Genomic DNA, 20915 nt, shown 5'->3' on the forward strand with positions numbered 1-20915 from the left:
TGGTTGGGAGTTCCGGTAGGGCTGTTCAAAATTCTGGAAGTCTACTGGAGTACTGATCTACTAGATAAAGGAAGGCTTGACTAGATCAGATCAGGCCAGGTGTGTCACATGGACCGGTCCTGGGTCCAACTTCTCCCGCCAGGCGTCAAGTTAGTGGGATTCGCCGATGGAGAACGATGACCGTGTACGAAAATTCATCGCAGACGACGAATTGACTGCAGGCCACTCGAGCAGTCTCGTCATTATGGTTGCGCAGCAAAAACTTACAGTTGGGTACAGTCGTTATCAACCGGAAATCGGTACATGAAATGAACCGTCGGCGGCTGCGACGTCAACGCTAAAAACATTTGGGGGCGATGCTCGCTGATAATTTGAGCTTAAGCAATCCTGACGACAACGCGACGGCGATAGCCGCACTATCAAGAATGATGGCAAGCAATTCTAGCTAGGATGTGACCCAGTAAGCGAACGCTGCTGGTAAGGATCGTGATTTCCATACTGCGGTACGGAGGTACAGTCTGAGTGTCAGCATTGAATGCAAACTACAACATCCGAAATGTGGAAATTTGATAAGCTGATATGTCTAGGAGTCATCTGCGCATACTGAACTGCACTTCGCGAGGCAGCCCATCAAACTTGTGGTAATCAGTGGTGCGAATTCTCAATCTCAGTGACTGAAATTTGTTGGATATTGATACCATTGCCTCTTCACACTCACTTCCTACCAGTGAAAACTGAAAATGGTTAGCAGCAGCAATCAAAGATAAAGTAAACAAAAGACCTCTCTTCTCATTGCACACGCAGCCCGCAGTGCGACGGCCCCATATAAATGCATGGGTGAATGCTATCACTTGAACGACAATGACAGGAAATTTGTGCCGAATGGTCATCAGCTTCAGCCCGCTGTTGGCAAACCGAGTTTGCTAAGCTACTCCTGCTTTGTCGTTCTGACTGAAAGGCACCGTCATAGGCAAAGAGGAGCAGAGAAAAATACAAAACAAAAGAATCACACTCAGCAGGCATTGTTGATAAATTGCATCACTGGTGGTGATAGACGGCAAAGGGTGCTACGTTCTCAGGAGTATCGGTAATTCTCGAAGAAATATCAGAACAGCAACGATAGTCAATTCGCAGAGGGAGTGGGACAACCAAGAGCAGGTGGGCCCACCACCTAGTCTCAAATGTATTGGCCTGGATTAACAGACCTCATGGAGAGCTGAACTTTGGCATGACCGTAACAGGTCATTGATAATTCAGGTGGATCAGCTCGAGATGTCCAGACGTCCTCGATTCGAAGCGGAGAGAAGTGCGATGTTGGAGGCGTGCGGAATAGGCACACTATCGATAGCATCGTCGAAAGAATGTGATAAAACACAAGGCAGTAGACTGCTGTCGCAATAGTTACGACCAGGATAGACGACATCCTACAACGAGGTTGAAGCACGGAGCAACAGCAGGCCGCCATAGCACACGATGGTCCCCGCTGTCTGGGAACTTCTCAACGGAAAGAAATGGATTCACTGCCGGCGCCAGAGACTATCCGAGTCGCTCGCCATCGCGATTGACGTGGAAGCTAAATGGCCTTACCATTAAACTGGGAGACAACTACTCGAAGTAGGCTGGATCCATCACCGGGGACTAGCTGAGTGGCGTGCGAAGGCACCGGCTTTGGATCGTTGGGGCAACATTGAACCGGAAGCTATATCCACCCGGAATCTTTGGATCGTCCTCGGTTTTCGTCCGGTCACCAGTCAAGGCGGGTCGTCTGTTGCGCGGGAGCTTGCGGCGTCGGGGAACTATCCGTGTAGTTGTGATTGAGGCGGGAAATGAAGGCCTCGACGGGGGTAGAGGAACCCAAAGAGAGCCAAATGGCCCAAGAAGCGTTCCACGAAAAGGAGCCAAAGGGTTTGAACGCTAGCAAGAACGGAGAAGGTGCAAAATTCGCCAACTTAGGAAGGGTACTGAATGCAAGAAGAGCCTACATTCCAAAGTAGTACCGAAAAGTAGATCGGTAAGGGCCTAGGCTGAAACCCAAGGTCAGAGTCAGAGGTGTCAGAAAGTGTCGAATATCTAATATGATATTTTAATTTTAGTGCGTCAAAGTGCTCCGGCCTATCGTCCATGAATTATTTTTCCAGAAATTTTGTCAATACTCAAATTTGATATTATTTTAAAGGTGATTGGAGAAATATTTTAGATTTTTTTTTCAAAATTAACTCTTATATTTTTTTGAAAAAATGCCTCATACATTTGTCCATCATGTATTAGAAGTTTTTTTAATGTCTAACGGAAATACCACAGTTTTCTAGTTTTTCTTCAAAAATCTGTCAAAGGGTTTTATCCTAGATTGTCAAGGAATTCTTCCCTTCAATACTTAAAAAAAAATTAGCAGAGGTTCTTACAAGAATTCCATCAAATGTAAAGAAGCTACATATTTAGTACTTTAATTCAAATTGAGTAATCAGCATTTTACAATGCTCTGTTAGTTTATTGAAAGTGATTTTTGTATATATTTGTATAAAGTAGTGCTCCATTTTTTTCTGACGATTTTCATCAATTGGAATAAAGTATATCCAAATGTAGGAAGGAAGTAATATGAAGTTCTATATAAATCGATTGTTAAACTATTCTGCTGTAAATGCCGTCGCAATAAAAAAGCACAGCGGCTACGACGATGTAAGTTGAGCCATATGATCGCTAGAACACCCCAGAAGACAAAAAGAAAACTCTTATTCCTTCGAACATCGTCGACAGACAATGTTGATGGTAATGCAGTATATGTCAGTGTCAGTACTGGGTACCGTATCGCCGCCGCCGCCTGCCTGCATCATCGTCTTCAATATCGTTCGTCCTTTTTTTCGCCCGACTGTTTTGTGTCGCATCGCAATTTCACTCGTTCACGCATTTCGGCAATTCTCCCGCATTATGCAAAGCACCGAGCTGATGCCCCATTCTTGACAGATACCGTTGAGTGGCGCAAAACCGTGTACACAATGGACCTGTAACAATAGTTGTTCCAAATATGAAGGACGTACATGAGAATCACCAACAGATTATGAAATCACTTCTAGTTTGAACACTATCTTGATGAACTTTCTCTCAGTTGTGTAGAACTGAGTGGTAACAGACTTCAAAGGAATGTTCGCTAAAATGATGATATAAGATCCAACAAACCAACGCAGACTTGTGAGGTGTGCATTTTTTGCAGTTTGATGAGCTTGCACCGTATGCATATGATTCTGTAAACGTTGCCGATATTTATTGTTCATCATATCCCTGGTTTCGGTACTGGGTTCCAAAAAAATAGAAGGAACCAAACCCCCTTTTGGAACTGAAATGTATGTTCGGCATAATGCACTCTCTCTACTCGGATAAAAGTGCATACATTTTTTTCTACCGTTCCAAAACGATGCAAAGGATGATGGTTATGATGCGAACTAAACACAACTCCTGCTGTTCGCCTCTCGTGACGTGTGTATGAATAAAGACAAAACGAGATCAAAAGTTGCTGCAATGAACCATCGCCAGCAAACGAACTACGTCGCATAGTGGGTACTTCCGAAATGAAATTGAACATAAGCTCTATTCTAAGAATGGAAAATTGATGTCACGATCACAATAAAAGTGAATTCATAGAAGACAAACTCTACTGATTCGAACACTAGCCTTAAAATACACTGAATATAAGCAAATAATAAATCGTCATTCACGACTCATCAAAACTTGTTTCACGCAAAATAACTTTCATCCGTATCTTGGCCACTGTGTCTCGTCGTCACTGACTGGCCGGAGCTCGGCGAAGGAGCGTTGTTTCATTGTTAGACAACAGAACCAACGGAACGCAAACGAAACCACGCGAGGCCAGGAAGGTCGACCGAAAAAAGAAGGAGGATGGAACTTGACGGGGAGCGAACCCCACCCGGGCCGGCCGGGCGGTGCCTGGTGCAGCGTTCGCCAATGCATCGTCGATGTCGTCGGCGGATGGCGGCGGCGGCGGCGTTGGCAGCAACAGTGTTGTCCGTGTAGGAACAGGAAAGAAACATTTGAATTAAAGTAGAGATAATTGTTTCTACATGATTTCACACGATAAATGCGCAGCGTTACCGAGCCGGGCCTGGCATTAATCATATGCATGGTAGCAGCAGCGGCAACGTGACGACGTTGTAAGCAAAACGCAGCGCGCTGGTCCCGGTGGCAGCGCGGCAGCGGAGGTGATGGCATCCACTGTATAATGCACATTGCAAACACACGGTATTCAACCGGCCGAAAAGTTAAACGAGTGAGGATGGAAATATGCATTTTATCTCTTTTGTGTGTTTTGAATCGGTATGTATCGGTACAAATGCAATTCGTTTCAATTGGACAGAGGGTGAAACAAGTTGAGCTAGATGAAGTTTATGACCCCAACGGCAAAAAGAACTCCGACAGAATGAAAAGTTGGACCAACAGTTATGCAACGGTTTACATAGTTTTACTTGTCACTTTACGATAACAAAATCAAGCATTGGAATGTCGTGTAAACTTCCTATTTTATTTCTTCCTTTCTTTCTGATTTCAATTTTCATTTGACACAACTTTTCTAAATCTGTACAAATGTTCACATAAAATTTATCACTGAAAAAGAAAATATTTTGGCTTCCGAGCCTCTTGAAAGGAGGCTTCCGAGCCTCTTGAAAGGAGGCTTCCGAGCCTCTTGAAAGGAGGCTTCCGAGCCTCTTGAAAGGAGGCTTCAGAGCCTCTTGAAAGGAGGCTTCTGGAGCCTCTTGAAAGGAGGCTTGAGCCTCTTGAAAGGAGGCTTGAGCCTCTTGAAAGGAGGCTTCTGAGCCTCTTGAAAGGAGGCTTCCGAGCCTCTTGAAAGGAGGCTCTGAGCCTCTTGAAAGGAGGCTTCCAGGCCTCTTGAAAGGAGGCTTGAGGCCTCTTGAAAGGAGGCTTCCTGAGCCTCTTGAAGGAGGCTTGAGCCTCTTGAAAGGAGGCTTCCTGAGCCTCTTGAAAGGAGGCTTCCAGGCCTCTTGAAGGAGGCTGAGCCTCTTGAAAGGAGGCTTCCTGAGCCTCTTGAAAGGAGGCTGAGCCTCTTGAAAGGAGGCTTCCAGGCCTCTTGAAGGAGGCTTCCAGGCCTCTTGAAAGGAGGCTGAGGCCTCTTGAAAGGAGGCTTCCAGGCCTCTTGAAAGGAGGCTTCTGAGCCTCTTGAAAGGAGGCTTCCAGGCCTCTTGAAAGGAGGCTTCCAGGCCTCTTGAAAGGAGGCTCTGAGCCTCTTGAAAGGAGGCTTCTGAGCCTCTTGAAAGGAGGCTTCTGAGCCTCTTGAAAGGAGGCCTGAGCCTCTTGAAAGGAGGCTTCCGAGCCTCTTGAAAGGAGGCTTCCAGGCCTCTTGAAGGAGGCTGAGCCTCTTGAGCTTTGGAAGGAGGCTCTGAGCCTCTTGAAAGGAGGCTTGAGCCTCTTGAAAGGAGGCTTCCAGGCCTCTTGAAAGGAGGCTTCCAGGCCTCTTGAAAGGAGGCTTCTGGGCCTCTTGAAAGGAGGCCTGAGCCTCTTGAAGGAGGCTTGAGGCCTCTTGAAGGAGGCTTCCAGGCCTCTTGAAAGGAGGCTGGGCCTCTTGAAAGGAGGCTTGGGCCTCTTGAAGGAGGCTTTGAGGCCTCTTGAAAGGAGGCTTCCGAGGCCTCTTGAAAGGAGGGCTCTGAGCCTCTTGAAAGGAGGCTTCCAGGCCTCTTGAAAGGAGGCTTGAGCCTCTTGAAAGGAGGCCTGAGCCTCTTGAAAGGGAGGCTTCTGAGCCTCTTGAAAGGGAGGCTTCTGAGCCTCTTGAAAGGAGGCTTGAGCCTCTTGAAAGGAGGCTTCCAGGCCTCTTGAAAGGAGGCTCTGAGCCTCTTGAAAGGAGGCTCTGAGCCTCTTGAAAGGAGGCTTCTGAGCCTCTTGAAGGAGGCTTCCGAGCCTCTTGAAAGGAGGCTTCTGAGCCTCTTGAAAGGAGGCTTCCAGGCCTCTTGAAAGGAGGCTTCCTGAGCCTCTTGAAAGGAGGCTCTGAGGCCTCTTGAAAGGAGGCTTCTGAGCCTCTTGAAAGGAGGCTTCTGAGCCTCTTGAAAGGAGGCCTGAGGCCTCTTGAAAGGAGGCTCTGAGCCTCTTGAAAGGAGGCTTCTGAGCCTCTTGAAAGGAGGCTTCTGAGCCTCTTGAAAGGAGGCTTGAGGCCTCTTGAAAGGAGGCTCTGAGCCTCTTGAAAGGAGGCTTCCAGGCCTCTTGAAAGGAGGCTTGAGCCTCTTGAAAGGAGGCCTGGAGCCTCTTGAAAGGAGGCTTGAGGCCTCTTGAAAGGAGGCTTGAGCCTCTTGAAAGGAGGCTTCCAGGCCTCTTGAAAGGAGGCCTGAGCCTCTTGAAAGGAGGCTCTGAGCCTCTTGAAAAGGAGGCTGAGCCTCTTGAAGGAGGCTTCCAGGCCTCTTGAAGGAGGCTCTGGGCCTCTTGAAAGGAGGCCTGAGCCTCTTGAAGGAGGCTTCTGAGCCTCTTGAAGGAGGCTTCCAGGCCTCTTGAAAGGAGGCTTGAGCCTCTTGAAAGGAGGCTTCCTGAGCCTCTTGAAAGGAGGCTTCCGGGCCTCTTGAAAGGAGGCTGGAGCCTCTTGAAAGGAGGCTCTGAGGCCTCTTGAAAGGAGGCTCTGAGCCTCTTGAAAGGAGGCTTCTGAGCCTCTTGAAAGGAGGCCTGAGCCTCTTGAAAGGAGGCCTGAGCCTCTTGAAAGGAGGCTTCCTGAGCCTCTTGAAGGAGGCTCTGAGGCCTCTTGAAGGAGGCTGGGCCTCTTGAAAGGAGGCTTCCTGAGCCTCTTGAAGGAGGCTTGAGCCTCTTGAAAGAGGCTGAGCCTCTTGAAGGAGGCTCTGAGCCTCTTGAAGGAGGCTTCCTGAGCCTCTTGAAGGAGGCTTGAGCCTCTTGAAGGAGGCTTCCGGGCCTCTTGAAAGGAGGCTTCTGAGCCTCTTGAAAGGAGGCTCTGAGGCCTCTTGAAAGGGAGGCCTGAGCCTCTTGAAGGAGGCTTCCAGGCCTCTTGAAAGGAGGCTTCCAGGCCTCTTGAAAGGAGGCTCTGAGCCTCTTGAAAGGAGGCTTCTGAGGCCTCTTGAAAGGAGGCCTGAGCCTCTTGAAAGGAGGGGCTGAGCCTCTTGAAAGGAGGCTTCCAGGCCTCTTGAAAGGAGGCTTCCAGGCCTCTTGAAGGAGGCCTGAGCCTCTTGAAGGAGGCTTCCAGGCCTCTTGAAGGAGGCTGAGGCCTCTTGAAAGGAGGCTTGGGGCCTCTTGAAAGGAGGCTTCTGAGCTCTTGAAAGGAGGCTTCCAGGCCTCTTGAAAGGAGGCTCTGAGCCTCTTGAAAGGAGGCCTGAGCCTCTTGAAAGGAGGCTTGAGCCTCTTGAAAGGAGGCCTGAGCCTCTTGAAAGGAGGCTTCTGAGGCCTCTTGAAAGGTGGCTTCCGAGCCTCTTGAAAGGAGGCTTCCGAGCCTCTTGAAAGGAGGCTTCCGAGCCTCTTGAAAGGAGGCTTCCGAGCCTCTTGAAAGGAGGCTTCCAAGCCTCTTGAAAGGAGGCTTCCCAACCTCCCCGTGGTGCTGGCCGGGGTACGAGCAACCTTAGTGGAAGATCGGGTAACTAACCCCGGTGGGAACTTTGGTCGTACGCCGACAGGGAAGGGGAGGAGCAAATCTTACCGAGCGTCTGTTCTCCATATTAGGAGTGGCTCACAAGAGCGTCTGTTCTTCATGTTGATCATCGTCCGAGGCTGATCATCGTCCGAGTGCCAGCGAGGGACTCTAAGCAAAACTGTGCACCATGATCCTACGGAAAATTAGGAGGTTTGGTGTCAGGCCCTGCAATCCAGCATTAACCCTTTCCTTCCCACGACTTTTTCAAAGATTTCGATTAGAAGGAATCACTTTTGAGAAAAATGCTAGAACAAAAGTTATTTTGCATAGCTGAAATTAGTGGAAAACGAAAAAAGTTTTTGATTGCGAATCAATAGTTACTTGATTGTTTTCAATAGTTCCACTATGTTTACACAAAGTTGATTATATAAGCTATCCAATGAAACCATAAAGTTGTGTAAAATATTGCTCTACAGCCATGGGAAATAAAGGGTTAAAAAACTCACGCAACGAATAATCAACAGCAATTATCGGCGCAGTGGAGATTGATTCAATGAAGAGTGCAGACAGATTCTGAAGGCAAAGGGCGGTCGCACTGCAGCAAAGGACCCGGCAGAACGACGAACGGTATAGACGGAAGCGGAGACAGCAGACCCGCCTCTTTCAGGAGTAGAAACGCCGCCCGGAAGAAGCGGAGTGCAAGGAGATAGAACAGCTGTGCCGTCATCAAGCTCAACGCATTCCGCAAAGGCTTCTTGCAGCGAACTGAGATATGCAGGGATAAGGATGAGAGCAACTTGACGGACGAACGTGTGGTGATCGAAAGGTGGCAGCAGCACTTAGAGAGACACCTAAACGGCGCTCAGAGTACAGACAGTGAAGGTCGAAGCAGTTCCGTGGACGATGGAAATCAACCAGCCTTCACCTAGAGAGAAGTTAAGGATGCCATCCAACTGCTCAATAACAATAAAGCAGCTGGTAAAGACGGTGTCGGAACTCATTAAGATGGGCTCGGATAAGCTAACCAATTGTCTGCACAGGCTGATAGCCAGCTACCGGCGGAGTTGAAGGAAGGGGCCATATGCCCCATCTACAAGAAAGGCGACAAGTTAGAGTGTGAGAACTTTCGAGCGATTACCATCCTAAATGCCGCCTACGAAGTGATATCCCAGATCATTTTCTGCCATCTATTACCAATAGAAAACGAATTCATGGAAAGTTACCAAGCCGCCTTCGTTGACGGTCGGTAGAGGCAGGGCCAGATCTTTACTGTACGGCAAATCCTTTAACAATGCCGTGAATACCAACGCACCATCTGCTTATCGATTTCAAGGCGGCATACGACAGTATTAACCGCTCAAAACTTATGGACGAGAAGTTACAATGGTGGTGGGATTAAATAAAATCAAGCTCTATCTGGTAAAAGGGCGAATGTCGCAAGAGAGGATTCTCTTCGTCGACTTCCCCTCTTTTAAATAAAAGTGACAAGCAGAGAATTTCATCGCGGTTTATCACCTCAGAATGCAAGTTTTTATTGTTTTCTTTCGTTCTGAGGCGAAAAACCGCAACGAAATCATCTGCTTGTCACTTTAATTTAAAAGAGGGGATATCGGCGAAGAGAATTCTCTCTTGCGACAGTCGCCCTTATTCCAGATAGAGCTTGAAATATGTAATACTATGACAAATAGAATAGGACAAAAAATCAAAAGTTTCTATTTAACAATATTCATTGATAGAAGTGGCTTCATTTTTTGTACATCATTTGAAACATAAAGTTAGAGATACTAAACATATACTACACTGAAGTCGCTTTCTACGCGGTCTATTTTGCTTATTTATGGACTTTAGATTTGGTGAAACATTGAGTTAGCAACACCATGGAAAAATCCACAAAAAAATCGAAGAAAAATTAGTTGTGAAAATCTAAGTGAACCGAGAAATTGATGAAATCCATCCGCTTAAAAAGCGACCCCAGTGTAAACTAATGATGGGATGGAATGATGGGAATAGAGGTGCTGCCCAAATTGATCATTTTCCTATTATATAAAAATGTACTCACCTCTTACAAAAATCAGCCCTTCTTCCGCTGCTATCAAGTTCCGTCAAAGTTAGCCTGCCGAACCCAGCAGTCAGTGCCGAAGATTCGACGACTTGACTTTCTTTCTGGATGCTTCACACCGTGGTTTGCGTGGAATCTGCGTCAGTTTGCCGGTAAGCTCTAATACAAATCACTTCACAGCACTAGCTCCGAAAAACAGCGCGGATCAACGAATCGAATCAACACGCACACCACTCGCGGCGAACGACACGCACCCGTTTCCGTACGCACCACAAACTGCCGATGGGTGAGCGCAAGTGGCAATAAGCCGCAACAGCGAATCGATCGGCTGATTGAAGGCGAGAGAGATCAATCTTCTTCTCGGTCGGTCGGCTGGATCGGGATACAATTTTATGCCTATATCTATGAATCGATGAAATTTTATGTACACGTACGAAACACGAACGGGAATCACCACTCGCGACCCTCGCAACTATACGGAACACTTCTTGAAGCTTTTCTGCTTTTTCTTACTTTGTTGCTGTTTTTGATTGGAGATAGAAACGAACTTATTTTCTTATTGGCGAGACAATAACAACAGCACAAACTATTCTGATTGCTTCTTTACTTCTCTGCTTATAATTTCACTATTATTACTTTTGTTACTTTTAGCAACTCTGATCCACTCTTATCTTCATCTACTTCTTCACTCTTGTTGATGGTGGTCTTGCTAATCTCTACTTCCTTTTCATCTATTTCAGATGGGCTTCTACCATCAATCTCCGTTCATTTGTTTCGCAAACTTCACGACTGAAATGGTTTATGATAGCTACTGTTTATTTAGATATCGGCGTTCTGCGACAAAGTTCTACGATCGGTTTACTGGCGTCGGATGAGTTCACTGTCGGTTATCGGCAATCTGTAAACGAGAAGTATTATGTAGTTAAAACTGTGTGGCACATACACAACTTGAGTTGGCACGAACGATCGAACAAAAAATGTTGTGTAATTGCAATGAAGCAGAGAGCGGATGAAAAAAAAACTATTGAGTCAACTGGAGTCTGTTGAATCCAGGAGCGCAAAGCGCTGAACATCAGGTAGTCATTGTGTATTGGGAATTGAGATTGACTAATGTTCACCGCCATCGCATCGTGAAGAGAAAACGCTGATAAATTATTACAGACTCTCGCACTCTTGCTACATATTCACTTTACTAAAACATGCCGTACGAGTTGTAGGAGCTCCCGGGTCGCATATATGAACTGCAGAGCAGTGAATAGGATTGCAGTTCCGGTTTTTCATCTCATAGCTCCCATTTTCATCCTATAAAAAACCAATAATTGAAAAGCATATGAGCTGGATTCTTATTTTTGTCATAGTTTAGCACTACCGTTTTACGCATAATTGTCCCATGTTACCTTTGATGAAAAAAACTCAAACTCGAGTCAATTTGTCCCACTGAAAACATGAAATGATAATGGATATTGAAAAACGTGTACATAAGTGCGCTAATAACTTTCCAAAAATATTATTATACAACACATGGGACAATTATGCGTAGAACGGCATGGCAGTGAGCACGAATAATAGCCAAATAAAACGAGACAATAATGATAAGAGGTGGAAACGGTATGAAAATCTAGCATAACTGCATAAAGCCTGTCCACGTTAAATTTCAGACACTGAGACAAAACCAACTGATTTGTAGCCATTTTATCTTTTTGGACAAGAAGGAAAACCCGCTGAAAGAATAACATAAAGCGGAGAGATTCAACTGTCGTGTAAATTGATCTCCTCAGTGGTTTGTGAAAATTTAAAAAAATCGCAGACTCTGCAATAAATGCCCAATAACAAAAATCGTTGCAAACTTCTATAACCACGATTGATTCCTTGTACGTAGTATAAATTAAGTTAGGTACCTACCTATGTGTAGTGTGTTTTAGCTTAAAACCACTGTGATTATTCCTGCTTGATCCAATTCAACCAGTAGTGCAAATATTCTATCTACCAGAGGTATTTGAAATATATTACCTAATACCTAAAGACAAACCTTTCCGCTCTAACTCGGGTTGTTTTTTCTTAGATCTAGCTATCAATCTTTTAGTTTATTGTACCACCGCACACTAGATCGATTTTAGTTCGAGCTTGATAGCTTTGTTCAGTACACATCAAAACTATTCGCGAATACGAAGGTAATGCCTCTACTCACTCTTATGGCAAAATCTCATTGCTATCTGTCAGACTGTGCGTGAAACATGGCCGCCAATCACCCATTCTTGTTCCTCAACAGTAAAATCCCATAAGGAACTGTCAGACTGTGCGTGAAGCATTTACCTTCGTAGTCGCGAATTGCAGGGTGTCCATTCAAAATCGTTTTTCAGATTCCGGTTTTTTCCCGGTTGGAGGAAATTATATTAAAATATCATAATAGCGGAACTAAGCAAGAAATTAGCAAAAAATTAGAAATTAGGCAGAACTAGGAATCTCTTAGACCCATTCAATATGAATAAATCCCAGATTTGTCACATGCAGAATCGAAGGATTTAGAATCTATTTTTTTTTGTGGATTCTATAGTTTTAGAACAGAGAATCTTCAAAGATGAGCCAGCCTAGGGCTGCAAATCTCTTTAATAAAGACAGTCAAACAATTAAAAAAACTCCTAAATAATTTTTGATAGAACAGAAAAAGCAGAAACATAATTTCTTTTTTAAGTGACTTGGGCTTAAATTTTCCTCTCAATTCCTCAACACAGGATTAACCTCAAATAACCTTCTAAAAATAACTCTAGAATCTTTAACCCTTTTAGGCCCAAACTTTTGTTTTCACTGCTCATAAACACTTGCCTTAATCGACCTTACCTACAGCGTTAAAATTAAACTAAAATTAACGAAAATTTTCTAAATTACCAAACATTCTTTCAGAACTCCAGATTTTTTTAACAAAATTGATCAAAATTCGTTAAAGGTTTTAAATTTTACCCACAGTCTTCTCCTGAATCCTTCTAATTCCTCTCAGATTAATCGGTTTCCATGAAAAAATCATCTGAAATTATTTATCAAAATTTGAAACTTTTGATGATTTTCATCAATAAGTTCCATTAGAAACTTTTGAGAATACATTGCTCTTCGAGTTCCTCGAGAAATTTCCTTATTAATTTCTAGCAACTGGTTCAGGTCCAGGATGAAGATCTTTCAATTTATGGTGTGATTCACTTATGTATAAGTAATGAAATGATGTTAGAGCAATATAATCCATCCACCTAATCAAATCATAAAACATCGACATGATTTACAAATAATACTTAGCTTAGAAAACGATCAAAACTTAAATTTCGGTAATTTAAAAAAAAAAGTTCTTGTTTTTAATGAATCCACAGACGCAATGAGATGTCCGTCTAACATACGTTTGACCTTACAGGTCAGGAGGACTATTCGACGACTTCCTTTTTAGCAATAACTATTATTTTGAGCTTAATTTGTAAAAAAAGGCACAGCCTTATAATTCAGATCAGAAATGCAATGCGGAAATCGATTAAAGAGAATAGATTTCAAATATAACTAACATAGTAATGAATAGTAATGAATCGTGACCACAACAACTTCAGAAACCATAAAATGCTCACGATGCTTAAAAAATCCTATACTTTTTATACCATAGCTTTCCAAAGTTGAGATGTCACGACTACCTTCCATAAGATTTACACAGGCTAGAGGGTCGCGACAGTGGTGGGTAGGGATGAATCGATACAAGTAAATACGAGTAACGTGTACTGGGTTCCAGGACTCTGTGGCATTGAAGGTAATGAAAAGGCAGACGAGCTTGCAAAACGAGGTTCAAACACACAGTTTATTGGCCCAGAACCTTTCTGCGGTATATCATACTGTACTATAAAAATGGAATTGAAATCCAGGGAAGCACAAAGGTTGATGACCAACTGGTTGTAGAAGGTCTTGTGCGGGAAATCCCGGGACAAAAATCCCGGGATATCCCGGGATCTGGAAAATCCCGAATCTCGGGATTTTTTCATCCACATCCCGGGATATCCCGAAATTATATTATACGACTTTTATCAATTTAACTCGCCATACAAGCCAAAAACAGCCTCAATTTTTCATCCATCATATAAATTCAATATTGCTACGCTCAAAAAACTATTAGATTCCTCTTTTTTTATACAGTAAACCTGTATTCAAATGGGTTTATGAATATACTATCATAACGGTAACGCATCAAAAGCGCAACGTCACGCAAACCCCGCAGGAACGTGGCACTGCATCAAGACGCTAGTGTGCATCGGTTCTTACATAATCGTGTTCGTTGGTATTGGTGGCGACTGGCGAGCTCGTGCTCGACTGGTAGTGTTTGGATTTTGACAGTTTAATCAGAAGTGAAATAATAACAGTTCCTTACGGAGCACGCATCCGGTCTTTTCTCTAAAGTGTGAAAACGTCGGGATCCAGAGAATCTATCGTAGTGATCCGCCGTATACCGCTAGCATCTATTTGTTGTTTCCGTTGCTTCAGAAGCCGTCGCTGATCTGATTGTGAACCGCGAACAACATCAAGGAAGTTAAATTTAAAATTTCCGTCAGTACCCATCAAAAGCAGGTTTTGCACTTGAACTATCTTTGTATATAGATATCTGATTTTAAGTAAATACTATTTCAGTAGCTATGGCCGATGTTTGGAAAGAGTTCAAGAAGCTTCCTGGAGAACAAACGCAGTGTCTCAAATGTCCGAAAATTATTTCGTGCAAGGGTAGTTCGACTAGCGGATTATGGCGACACCTGAAAAATAAGCATAACCTTCAAAATCAGCTCTGTGAAACTGTTGCCCGGTTGGCAGCAGCTGACGGTATTTCAATTTCTGCCATTACCAACAGTCAGTTCATTCGGCAAGCTGTGGCTGAGCGAGGATTGAAACTACCCAGAACCAAAACCACGGTAATGCACCTTGTCCACGAATTCTACGACTACGCCAAAAAGCAAACAATGCAAGAATTGACGGAAAAAATTCGCCCGAATAACTTGTCAGTATGTCGACAGATGAATGGACAAGTGTCGCAAACAAGCGATATTTGAACGTGAATCTTCATTTTGCCGATGGTTCTTTCTTCAACCTAGGGCTGGTTCGGATTCGCGGAGCGTTCCCTGCGGAAAAAATAGTGGAAGCTGTGGAACAAATGATCAACGGTTTTGGTCTTGATGCTAGCTCCATCGCAGCGGTCACATCAGACGGTGCATCGGTTATGGTGAAGTTCGGAAGGATGGTACCATATTTCCATCAACTTTGCTATAACCATGGGCTGCATCTTGCTGTTCAGGATGTCCTTTATCGCTCGGACTCTGCCTGTGAAACGGATGATGCGTTAATCTCAGATTCAGAAGATTCGAACTCTGACGATGAAGAAGGAGAATCTCCTAACGAAACCAACGATGCCGAAACTGATGCAATGGACAATGGCAAGAACATATATGTATCTGGCTTTTTTCGACATTAATCAATTTAAATTCTTATTGTAGATTTGTACAAAACCAAACAATTTGGGAGTGTTCTCAAACGAATCCGAATGCTTGAACTTTTTGCTCACTAAACTAAAAAGCCAAGCTAACCCTTTTGCAACACAACTCCATGAGGCTATTCTGAAACGAATCGAAGAACGGCGAAATCCTAAGCTTGTTTCGCTCATGATGATGGCTTCAGAATAGCGGATCATCGACATCGACTGTTTCAACGGAGCTCCCAACCATTCCCCGGAGTCAATTGATGAAATTTGTGAAGGAAGAATGTGATCGCCTCTACAGTATGTCAACGGTTCATTCTACTCCCGACTATGCAACAGCTGAGCTGAATATAAATGACGCATCTCTTGAGAAGGAGCTCGAAGATATGATTCAGCAACATGCTGAAACGAGCAATACCCAACGTGAACCATTCAGTATCCAAAAAGTGATACAAAAAGAACTTGCACTTTTTGAGCTAACTGGGACTGAACAATATGTACAAAGCGTTGAAGTCCATCAAACCGACATCCACGGATAGCGAGAGAGTTTTTTCTGATTCGGCAAATATCTGCACCAAGAAAAGATCATCTCTACAGGATTCAAGCATCAACGAGTTGTGCTTTCTCAAATCATATTTCAAGCGTGTCGATGGAAAATAAACCATCGTTACTATTTAAATCGAGTAATTATGCACTGAATTATTAAATGAATTATTGTTTTGTTGTGAACTTTTCAAATGAATAAATTGAACTGAATTATTATCATTGAAAAAAAATATGGATTTTCATTTATTTTTATGTTAATCCCGGGATAAAAAAACTAAAATCCCGAATCCCGGGATTTTTTTTTTGCCGGGAAATAAGACCCTTTAACTGGTTGGTTGCCGAAAAGTGTGCTCAATCAAAGAGATTTATAATTCCCAAAGTAAAAGTAACCGAAAAGCTCTTGGAGCTCAGCAAGAGAGCTCTTTGCACCTTCACTGGGCTAATAACCGGACACTGCCCGAGCAGATATCACTTGAAAAATATTGGCCAGATTCAGAATGATATCTGTCGTTTCTGTAACATGGAACGTGAAACCTCGGAACATCTGCTTTGCAGTTGCGATGCATTGTACAAGGGTAGATCTAAATTTTTAAATAGTGGCTTTATGCAACCAGGAGATATTTGGACTGCAAATCCTGGAAAGGTAGTGGGTTTTATTAACTCAATTATACCGGACTGGGAAAAGACGCGTCTTAGGTTGTTTACTTGACAAATGGTGATCAACCTACAAGATGCGAAAACATAGTTAAGAGCAATCAAGGGTATACCACAAAAGTTCAACTCAATGGACGCAGTGGTTCTACGCCCCAACAAAAAAAAAAACAAATACCCGATACTTTCGATACCAAGTACTTTTGGAATCGATACTTTGATACCGATACCAAGTAAGTATCGAATTGAGATAGTTGAGTCAATTGAGTACTCAATTCAAAATCTATAAAATCTTGTAAACTTAAATAAAAAAATTCATATTTTTTTCGTAAGAATCTTTTAAATTTTTGTATTTAAATCGAAAAAATAATTTTCAAGTATTAATTTTGTGCCACTCAACATTTATTTGAAGCCAATCCTTTCGAATTTTTTCAAACTCGATAATAAATTACGCAAATATTTGGGGTAATCTTGTTTTTGCATTAATATTTGCTGCTGTTTCCATAATCTAAGAAGCATAAGAGGTTTACATCTATAGGAACATGAATAAAAAAATACAGTAAATATAGCCGCGCGTTTTACCGCACATATTTGCATCGAAATTATGTCACTTTAGAATTAACCACAGCACAGATTCTTGTCAGAGACCTGAGAAGCACGTAAAAAAAATATTAAAAGACTCCAACAAGTCTAAACCAGCAGATTGTTCGGAATACCAAAATTCACGATTTTTCTTTTCATATTTGAGTATCCAAAATTCATGCATTTTTGGATGTATAAATTGAGGGGATTAGAAGCAAAGGGGTGTGACATTTTGGTCAAATTTCAGTTGACTACAGCGAAAAATGCTTCGGTTTTAAAGCTTTGCGGCAATATGTTGACATGGTTTGTACGTTGTTCATAATAAATGTGAAAATTCTCGGAAAATTTGTTTTTTGAACTTTCATACAATTTGTATGAAACGAAAAAATGTCGAAAAACTTTGCACTCATTTTTTTCAAAACTAAGTTTTTAACACTCCAAGTTACACCCCAAGGCTGGCCAATTTTCAGAGCGAATATAAAGTCACGAAGAAGTTAAGAGCAACTTTCGGACCAAAAAGCACTTCAAAAATTGCGTCCAAGGTTTAAGGAGAGGTCCGATTTTTGTGACATTTTGTGATAGGGGGAAGGGAGAGGGTCCTCTTATGTGACGTCCATCCACAAGAAAACATCCTGAAAGCATTTTAGGAACAATTTGCATTTAAAAACATATTCAAACTGTTAGTAACAGACATAACTCATTATGTTATTACGCAAGAAAATTGGCTCCTTAAATGTATGTGAAATGACACATACTTTGTTAAATTTCCCATTCTCATCAATTTCATTTGATTCTAATGATCATCATTCTTGCGACACATACCTTCTATTTGACCAAGGCTTGAATTAAATGACTTATTGAATGTCCTCCTAGTGTTTATGAACATAGAGTAAAGCAAAGTGTAGTATTTGCTATTTAATTAAGTGAACAAGATCTTAATTGTAAGATTTTTCGGTTGTGACATATTCCGGAACATCCCGGAGAATGGTTATCTTGTAGTAAGCGGTTAATAAAGGTAAGTGATCACTTTTGATAGATTTTAACATATGTACCAATTTGCTAATCCCAAGTACCAATTTGCGACAATATACAGTAGATTGCTCAACTGAGCATTGTATAGCCACCCACGATTTGTACAAACACATATGCTATGTTATGCTACACTACTAAAAATCCACACATATTTATTGGCAAAAATCCATAGATTTAGCTTATGATGTTTATCAGCGCACACATAACCATTCTCCACGCGAACTACTTATAAAATATATATCCAAATAAACTGTATGTGTGGTCTCGAATTAGCAATTATTTAATTTATGTGTGGTTCTATATCGATTATATTAGGGTGGAGCTATTGCAAAAAATTATAACGGCGACACATATATCTTATATAGATATTTTTGGCAGTGTATGCTATGCGTATCGATATATATCGGAATATCGATGTTTTAGCTCCGATATTTTTTGATGTCGATATTTTGACAATCAAAACATCGATCCAGCTGTACCGATATTTTTTTAAAACGCCCATTCCTACTCGAAGAAAGTAACATACACGGTAAAAAATCAACACGCTCAATTTAACTGTTCCATCTATTGAATGATCAACTTTAAAATCACTATTATTGAAAATGATATTCCTTTGATTTTGAAGTGGTGTCACACCTTTCACAAGTGTGTTGAATGCAGACAATTCCATAACATCAACACTGTTGATCAAAGTGCTACTCACTAGATGTTGAAATGATTAGCACTTCGATCAGCACCAATAATGTCTCCACTAGAATTGAAAGTGCTATGCTATTGAATTCACAGGTTCAAGGCTATTGATTTAAGAGTGGAGCGATATTGGTGTTGTTCTAAAAATAGATGACAGTTCTTTCATCTGTTCTGCATATTTCAAGAGGTATTTCGAAGTGTGAGATGGAGTCATGGTAAGACGAAGGACTTTCAAGCAAAGGTATGTTATTCAAATCTGAGCTGAGGTAATTCTATTTTTTTATTTTGTTGTTTTATATTCAAAACATTGTGCACGTCAAATGAAAGTGGTGGTCTTTGAATGCGATGAGCTCAGCTATTGATATTGATTTGATTCCAAAGTAGTGCATATTCAAATGCAGAACAGTTCGCATGGACGTGTATATTTTTTACCGTGTATCAAATATTTCCAGGGAGAGAAGGCGGAGCACTGAATCCCTACCCCGACACGTGCTGGTTCTAAAATGTAAACAACAGTGTTAATTCTCTATAGAGGTATATACCAGTGCTTGATGACGTAAGTTGACAGTTCACAGAGCTATTTTACCAGGACTTTTTTCGTCATTTTATTCACATTTTTTCAAAAAAAATTCGTCATTTTATTCACATGTAGATGTCCTTTGCGATTGATTTCATGCTGAATGCAAAGAATATCACTGAAATATTAGGATCACAGCAATTTTAAGCTCAAAATATGAATTTTAGTTTACCCTTATCGATTTTTCTTCTAACACCTTGTAAACAAGCTCTGTGAGCTGTCAAACTAAGTGAGGTTAAGTTAGAGTTTGCATTGGTCTATACTAGAAATACTAGAATAAGAGATCGGCGAAGACGCCATCATGTTTCCAATCGAACCGTCAAAAGCGGTTCCAATTCGACTTGTTTACTTTTTGCATCCTTAAGAAGCAAGCAAAAAGTTCAAGTGCTGCCAGTATTATTTGTATGCATTTTCATACGTTGCCAATTCGACAGTTTTTCACTCCGCCGGTCTCAGGTTATAGTGTTGCCAGTCTATACCACCTTTTTGTTATGGCGAGGCAATTTTGATGCACACTTTTGTTTTCGATATTTTATCAAAATTAAACACTCAATCATGCAGCAATATTACGATGTGGTATGCTTGAGATACCTGCTTGATTGAAGAGACTCGAAAAAGAATTTATTTGCAGTAACTAACCGAATATAAAAATGTTCGCATTAACGATTGCGCCCCAACACTGGTTCTATGCTTCGATTCAGTGTACACGAGCTTTGTTCGCCAGTGACAGGCGTATGGGGCCCTTGAATATTTAAATATGCAATTGCATGTCTGACTACACTGAAAGTGATTGAATGTAAACAAATAATGACAGCTTGCAAGCGAACGCTGTTATCATCAATCTAGCTAAGATTTTTCACAGTTGTTTGGGACCCCGAAGGGATGGTTTCGAAAAAGCATTGATTGCAAAAACTATCCATGATGCCCCACTTTAATATATATTGGATTCCCGTTCTGGTCTAGGCAATTTTCGTATTGGAAGTATCATCGTGTTAGCCTCATGATATATGAATGAAAAAATGGTAGCCTGGCTTAGAAACCTCGCAGTTTATAACTGTGAAAGTGCTTCCCGCATTTTCCCGTTTTTTGACGTAGAACTACGTCTGTCTTTTCTATATTGGGGTACACTTTACGATTGCAAAAAATCGAAAAACGTCACGAAAATATGATAGGCTTTAATCCTTAATATCTCGGCCGTTTCTCAATGGATTTTCAATTCTCTTGGACCATTCGATCGAGGAAGAGTCAACGCTTCATACACTTCATACCTCACTGAAGTCGTTTTTCACACGATTTTTTTTAACACGATTCGAATCGAAAACTCGAAAAATCGAAAACCTGTACATTACATACAGTTACGTAGTTCAACGTCACCTTTGCGAACAACCCGATTGGGCTGTACCTTTGAGTTTTTTCGACTGGATGGACACCCTGAAATATAAATAGTACATTCCGATTTTAGTTGTTTTGCCAATGATTTCTACACAATATTTTTATTGTTGGGACATAGAACCACTGCGACCATTGAGTTGAACTTTTGTGGTATACCCCTGAATACTTTTAACTATGGATTAGCATCTTGAAGGTGGATTACCAATTTCAAGTAAACAACCTAAGACGCGTATTTTCCCAGTACGGTATAATTGAGTTAATTAACCCCACTACCTTCGCAGGATTTGCAGTCCAAATATCTCCTGATTGCATAAAGCCCCTATTT

At 42.0% G+C, this 20915-nt stretch overlaps 1 protein-coding gene across 1 annotated transcript in view; it reads right to left on the reverse strand.

The window, feature by feature from the left end:
* The window catches only part of LOC134224922 (uncharacterized), a 356688-nt gene that overhangs the window by 331947 nt on the left and 3826 nt on the right, over window positions 1-20915 (reverse strand). The window contains exon 2 of the mRNA XM_062704579.1: window positions 9639-10536. The gene's annotated coding sequence lies outside the window, so the exon portion shown is untranslated. The remainder of the gene's footprint in view (window positions 1-9638; window positions 10537-20915) is intronic.

This window comes from Armigeres subalbatus, chromosome 3 (genome assembly GCF_024139115.2).
Source record: "Armigeres subalbatus isolate Guangzhou_Male chromosome 3, GZ_Asu_2, whole genome shotgun sequence".
Classification (NCBI taxonomy): domain Eukaryota; kingdom Metazoa; phylum Arthropoda; class Insecta; order Diptera; family Culicidae; genus Armigeres; species Armigeres subalbatus.